This window comes from Suricata suricatta, chromosome 5 (genome assembly GCF_006229205.1).
Source record: "Suricata suricatta isolate VVHF042 chromosome 5, meerkat_22Aug2017_6uvM2_HiC, whole genome shotgun sequence".
Lineage (NCBI taxonomy): Eukaryota > Metazoa > Chordata > Mammalia > Carnivora > Herpestidae > Suricata > Suricata suricatta.
The window spans coordinates 38,391,635-38,397,634 of NC_043704.1; the positions used below are offsets into that span (position 1 = coordinate 38,391,635).

The 6,000-nt window shown below is 34.8% G+C and overlaps 1 protein-coding gene across 3 annotated transcripts in view; it reads left to right on the forward strand.

Annotated features, from left to right (window-relative positions):
- Nucleotides 1-6,000, forward strand: part of CADM2 (cell adhesion molecule 2) — a 1,075,698-nt gene that overhangs the window by 645,876 nt on the left and 423,822 nt on the right. The window lies entirely within an intron of this gene.

Sequence of the window (6,000 nt, forward strand, 5' to 3'; positions counted from 1 at the left end):
ACCTCCATACTGTTTTCCAGAGTGGCTGCACCGGTTGGCATTCACACCAGCAGTGCAAAAGTGTTCATCTTTCTTCTCATCCTCGCCAACACCTGTTGTTGCCTGAGTTGTTAATTTTAGCTATTCTGACAGGTGTGAGGTGGTATCTCATTATGGTTTTAATTTGTATTTCCCTGATGATGAGTGATGCTGAGCATTTTTCATGTGTTGGTTTGCCATCTGGATGTCTTCTTTGGAAAGTGTCTATCAATATCTTTTGCCCATTTCTTCATTGGATTATTTGTTTTTTGGATATTGAGTTTGATAAGTTCTTTATAGATTTTGGATACCAGCCATTTATCTTAAATGTCATTTGAAAATATATTCTCCCATTCTGTCCATTTCCTTTTAGTTTTGCTGATTATTTCCTTTGCAGTGCAGAAGATTTTTATCTTGACAAGGTCACAATAGTTCATTTTTGTTTTTGTTTCCCTTGCCTCCAGAGATATGTCAAGTAAAAAGTTTCTGTGGTCAAAGTCAAAGAGGTTGCTGTCTGTTTTCTCCTCTAGGACTCTGATGGCTCCCTGTCCTACATTTAGATTTTTCATCCATTTTGAATTTATTTTTGTGTGTGGTGTAAGAAAGTGGTCCAGGTTCATTCTTCTGCATGTCACTGTCCTGTTTTCCCAACACTATTTACTGAAGACACTCTCTTTTTTTCATTGGATATTCTTTCCTGCTTTGTCAAATATTAGTTGGCCATACGTTTGTGGCTCCATTTCTGGGTTCTCTATTCTATTCCATTTATCTATGTGTCTGTTTCTGTGCCAGTGCCATTTGTCCTGATAATTACAGCTTTGTAATACAGCTTGAAGTCTGGAATTGTGATGTCTCCAGCTTTGGTTTTCTTTTTCAGGATTGCTTTGGCTATTCAGGATCTTTTGTAATTTCGTACTAATGTTAGAATTGTTTGTTCTGGCTCTCTGAAGAATGCTGGTGTTTTTTTGATGGGGATTACATAAAATATGTAGATTGCTTTGGGTAGTATTGACATTTTAACAATATTTGTCCTTCCAATCCATGAGCATGGAATGTTTTTACATTTTTTGTGTCTTCTTCAATTTCGTTCATAAGCTTTTTATAATTTTCAGCATATAGATTTTTCACCTCTTTGGTTAGGTTTATTCCTAGGTATTTTATGGGTTTTGGTGCAGTTGTAAATGAGATCCAATCCTTGATTTCTCTTTCTGCTGCTTTATTCTTAGTGTTTAGAAATGCAACCTATTTCTGTACATTGATTTTATATACTATGATTTTGCTGAATTCACATATCAGTTCTAGCAGTTTTTTGGTGGAGTTTTCTGCGTTTTCCACATAGAGTATCTTGGTATCTGCAAAGAGTTAAATTTTGACTTCCTCCTTGCAGATTTGGTTGTCTTTTTTTCTGTGTGTTGTCTGATTACTATGGCTAGGACTTCTAAAACTATGTTGAATAACAGGGGTGAGAGTGGACATCCTTGCTGTGTTCTTGACCTTAGGGGGAAGGTTCTCAGTTTTTCCCCATTGATGATAATAGGAGTGGGTATTTCATATATGGCCTTTATGATCTTCAGGTATGATTTTTCTATTCCTATTTTCATGAGGTATTTTATGAAGAATGTTGTTGTATTTTGTCAAATGTTTTCATTTTTGCAACACATCCCCATGAGTTTTAAAACTCCGGGGAACATCATCTGCTCCTCTCTCTAGATGTCACAGTGTAACCTGAGAATAGTATAGATAAATTGATTATAACTATTATTTGCTTTGGGATTATCAGACACTACTGATGATTTAGGTTTGAAGGTTCATGTGCTAGCATGTGAAAACTAATATAATATAAAGAAAAGAGGTGAGAAAGTTTATAAATAATAAAAGAAATAATAAATAAGAAAAGAATTAATACATAATGCTTTTCAATATAGTGAACAAGGTTGGTTTTAGTCAAATGTTATGTGTTTAATCATAGTTTGTCACAGATAATGCAAATTTTCTTCAGTGAAAACATACATTTGTCTCCCTGATGATAATAATGATTCTGATGATAATGCCAAAATGTTTCTATTCCCTGCAAAATCATTCTTTTGGCAACCTTCTAAAACACTGCCAATAATTTATTAATAACAGACTTCAGCATATCACACATACACAAAAAGAAACAGATTTCAATTTTTCAAAGATTAATTGTCTACCCTATAATGGAATTTGATAAGGAATACATAAATGAATAAGGTCATTTCTGTCTCAAGATGTACTTGAAATAAAAAGTGGAGAAAAAGGCCTATAAACCAGCTCTAATAAACTGTTGAGCACATTCCAGCAATTTAAAAGGTGTTTCTGAACAGCCAAGAAAAGAGCGATTAATTCTGTCTCAGAGTGAAGGGTTGTGGAAGCTTTCAATAGAGTGGGCATTTGTGAACTATACTTTGGAAGATGAGTATAAGCTCACCAGGAGGAAAGGGTATTTTGTAAGAACAAAAGATATGGTAAGATAAAATGCATGCCCAGCGAGTTATCTTCCTTAGAGAAAGGAGAGGTTTGGTAACATCACTGGCAAACACAAACTGGAGCCCTGAATCTAGAAGAAGCTGTATGTCTGTTGGGGAAACGCTGACATTAAGTTGGGGAGCCCTTAAATATGGAAGCTGCATTTTGATGAAATCAATTATTGTCTAAGATAATAAGATGAGATTGGAGCCAAAGTTTCTGAGTGTAAAAAAAAAAAGGTTCTTACTTTGAAACTACCGGAGCCAAAGCAAACTTGGTTCTCTGGTGAGAATGAACTCAGTCTGAGTCATTTATGAACAACCAACATAAAAAGGAAAAGTAGGTAGACCACTTGATTATCATTTAGAACTCCATAATAGTGGAAAATTTTATTAAGTCTAACAAACAAATCAAGGATGATTCACATGTCACATTTCAGGAACTTATAAAGGTATATATTGATAAAATAAAAGATCAAATTTCATTAAAAGTTATTTCTTGGGACACCTAGGTGGCTCAGTTAGTTAAGTATCCAGCTTCAGCTCAGATCATGATCTCATGGCTCATTGTTTCAGGCCCCATGTCAGGCTTTGTGCTGACAGCTCAGAGCCTGGAGCCTGCTTCAGATTCTGTGTCTCCCTCTCTTTCTCTGCCCCTCTTCTTCTTGTATTCTTTCTCTCTCCTTCTGTTAAAAATAAATAAACATTAAAATTTTTAAGTTATTTCTTATTTAATATAGTTTAGGAAATTTATCCCTTTGCTGTAAGAAATAGTAATTATAATTGTAACAGCATCAACTAACATTTAGAGATTATTAACTAAGCTTGTAACAATAGATAGCACTCTGTTATGTTCTTTCTGTGAATTTATGTATGTTGTGAAAGTGGACATATTTAGTAAATTATAGTGCCTGGTTTTCTAATCCTATTTCCTTGCAAAATAAGAATGACAAAGTGTATTCACATTTCACTTTTGAAATTATTTATTGACATTACTAATATCAATAATGGGAATTGAACAGTAATGATTTAATACTATAAATAACATTTCTACATTTTCAAACTCATTATATATACCTTAGCAGTTATCCAACTACAGACTAAAAAATTAACCAATTAATTATGCTAAGTTTATTAGATGAGTTAGAAGATTTAAGATTGAAATACCACAATGCCAAAATTTAACAACTTTGAAAAAAAATATATCACCCATGGTAATTTGAAAGCAACTTTTCAATTCAGCTTAACTTATTAATGTAGTAGGTTTGTTATGAGTGGCATTTATTGAAGCATAATAAATATAGTATAAGAAAAAAATTTTTAAAGCTGTTGGCAGCAAATTTTTATTATTAACATGATAGCTAAATCTCACTAAGTATATTAATTACATATTGATGTGTATTTACCATATAGTAACTGATTTATTAAACTGAAATCAAGTATTTAAGATTCTCAATTTACACTGTGACCAGTCATTCTGTTGATTGCATGTTTAAGTATAGTCTAATTGATCATGGAGTCTTTTCCTATAAATTACAGTGAGGGAATGACAGATTTCACAGGTTGGTTATGGCTTAATGACATATTTCACAGTTTGAATAAAAAATAATATACACACACACACAGGAATAAGGTAGTTGCATGGATTCAGATATGAAAAATTCTTTTCTAATGCATACAGAAACATTGATAAATCAAATGTGAGAATACAGAGAGAAAATTAAGTGGTGAAGAAATTGCAAGATATGCTATCAATTGCACTTGTCCAAACTTTTTGGCTTAAAAAGATAGACAGGTATATATGCTTTAATGTTGAAAATCTATAACATATTAATCCATTAAATACAAGCTTATAGCCTAATTGAAATATTACTAAGTAAAAATTTAGAATTAGTTATTAACTTATGATAAATATTTCATATGCATAGTGAATATTTCATATATAAATATTATTTTTCCACCCATTACGCTTTTGATTCTGACAGGAACCAATTTCTTGCACACAAGAAGGCAGCTCTTTGAAAAAGTGCATTGAACTCAGCATTGAGGTCCTTGTACCTGATTCATAAATACCTGAATATCAACAGAAATTCTTGGGTGCTGGCCAACTGTATATATATTTTAATGACCAAGTAGCCAGAGTTCAAGGGAAAAAAGTTTGTATTCTCTCTCGTTTGGCTTGAGAGTGAAATACAGGTACCCCCCACATTTCAAAAGTTTATATTATGCCACTTTGCTTTTACAAAAAATGTACATTAGTACCGGTTTTTGCTAACTGAAAGAAATTCAAAAAGGATTTTCACATTTACTTTCTACAATAGCCAAATCATGGAAAGAGCCTAAATGTCCATCACCTGATGAGTGGATCAAGAAGATGTGGTATATATACACAATGGAGTACTACATGGCAATGAGAAAGAATGAAATCTGGCCATTTGTAGGAAAGTGGATGGACCTTGAGGGTGTCAGGCTAAGTGAAATAAGTCAGGCAGAGAAGGACAGATACCATATGTTTACACTCATAGTTCTAACAGGAGAAACCTAACAGAGGACCATACGGAGGGGAAGGAAGAAAGAGAGTTGGGGAGAGAGAGGGACACAAATCAGGAGAGACTATTGAATACTGAAAATGAACCAATGGCTGAAGGAGGAGGGGGAGGGGGGAAGGGATTGATGGTCATGGAGGGGGGGCACTTGTGGGGAGAAGCACTGGGTGTTATATGGAAACCAATTTGACAATAAACTATTATTTTTAAAAATTGTGGAAAACAAATCTAGGATTCTCAATAATGTTTAGCAGAGAGCCCTTATAGGGGCAGCACACATCATCAGCACAGTGGCACTACCAAGCGCCTGTCCTGGGAACCACACTCTGCATCTGAGCATCAAGCTGCCATAGCTTTGAACTGTGTCTGTGAGCATCTGTGCTTTGTCTCATTTTGGGAAGATATGTCCTAAGCTATCAGAAAAGCCTAAACAAGGTTATTTTTTTAGGTCTGGGAATGGGCAAAAGTTTTTCTATATAAGTTAACTGTAATTGCTTCTGTATTTTACACAATTTTGGCTTATAAAAGGTTTCATAGGAATGCTCATGTTTTTTTTCTCCATAATATTTTATTGTCAAATTGTTTTCCATACAACACCCAGTGCTCTTCCCCTTAAGTGCCCTCCACCATCACCACCACCTCTTTTCCCCCCTCCCCCTTCCCCCTCAACCCTCAGTTCATTCTCAGCTTTCAATAGTCTCTCAAGTTTTGCATCCCTCTCTCTCCCCAACTCTCTCTCCCTCCTCCGCTCCCCTTGGTTCTCCATTAGGTCTCTCTTGTTTTCCTGCTAGACCTATGAGTGCAAACATATGGTTTCTGTCCTTCTTTACCTGGCTTACTTCACTCAGCATGACACCCTCAAGGTCCATCCACTTTCCTACAAAGGGCCATATGTCATTCCCTCTCATTGCCATGTAGTACTCCATCGTGAATATATACCACATCTTCTT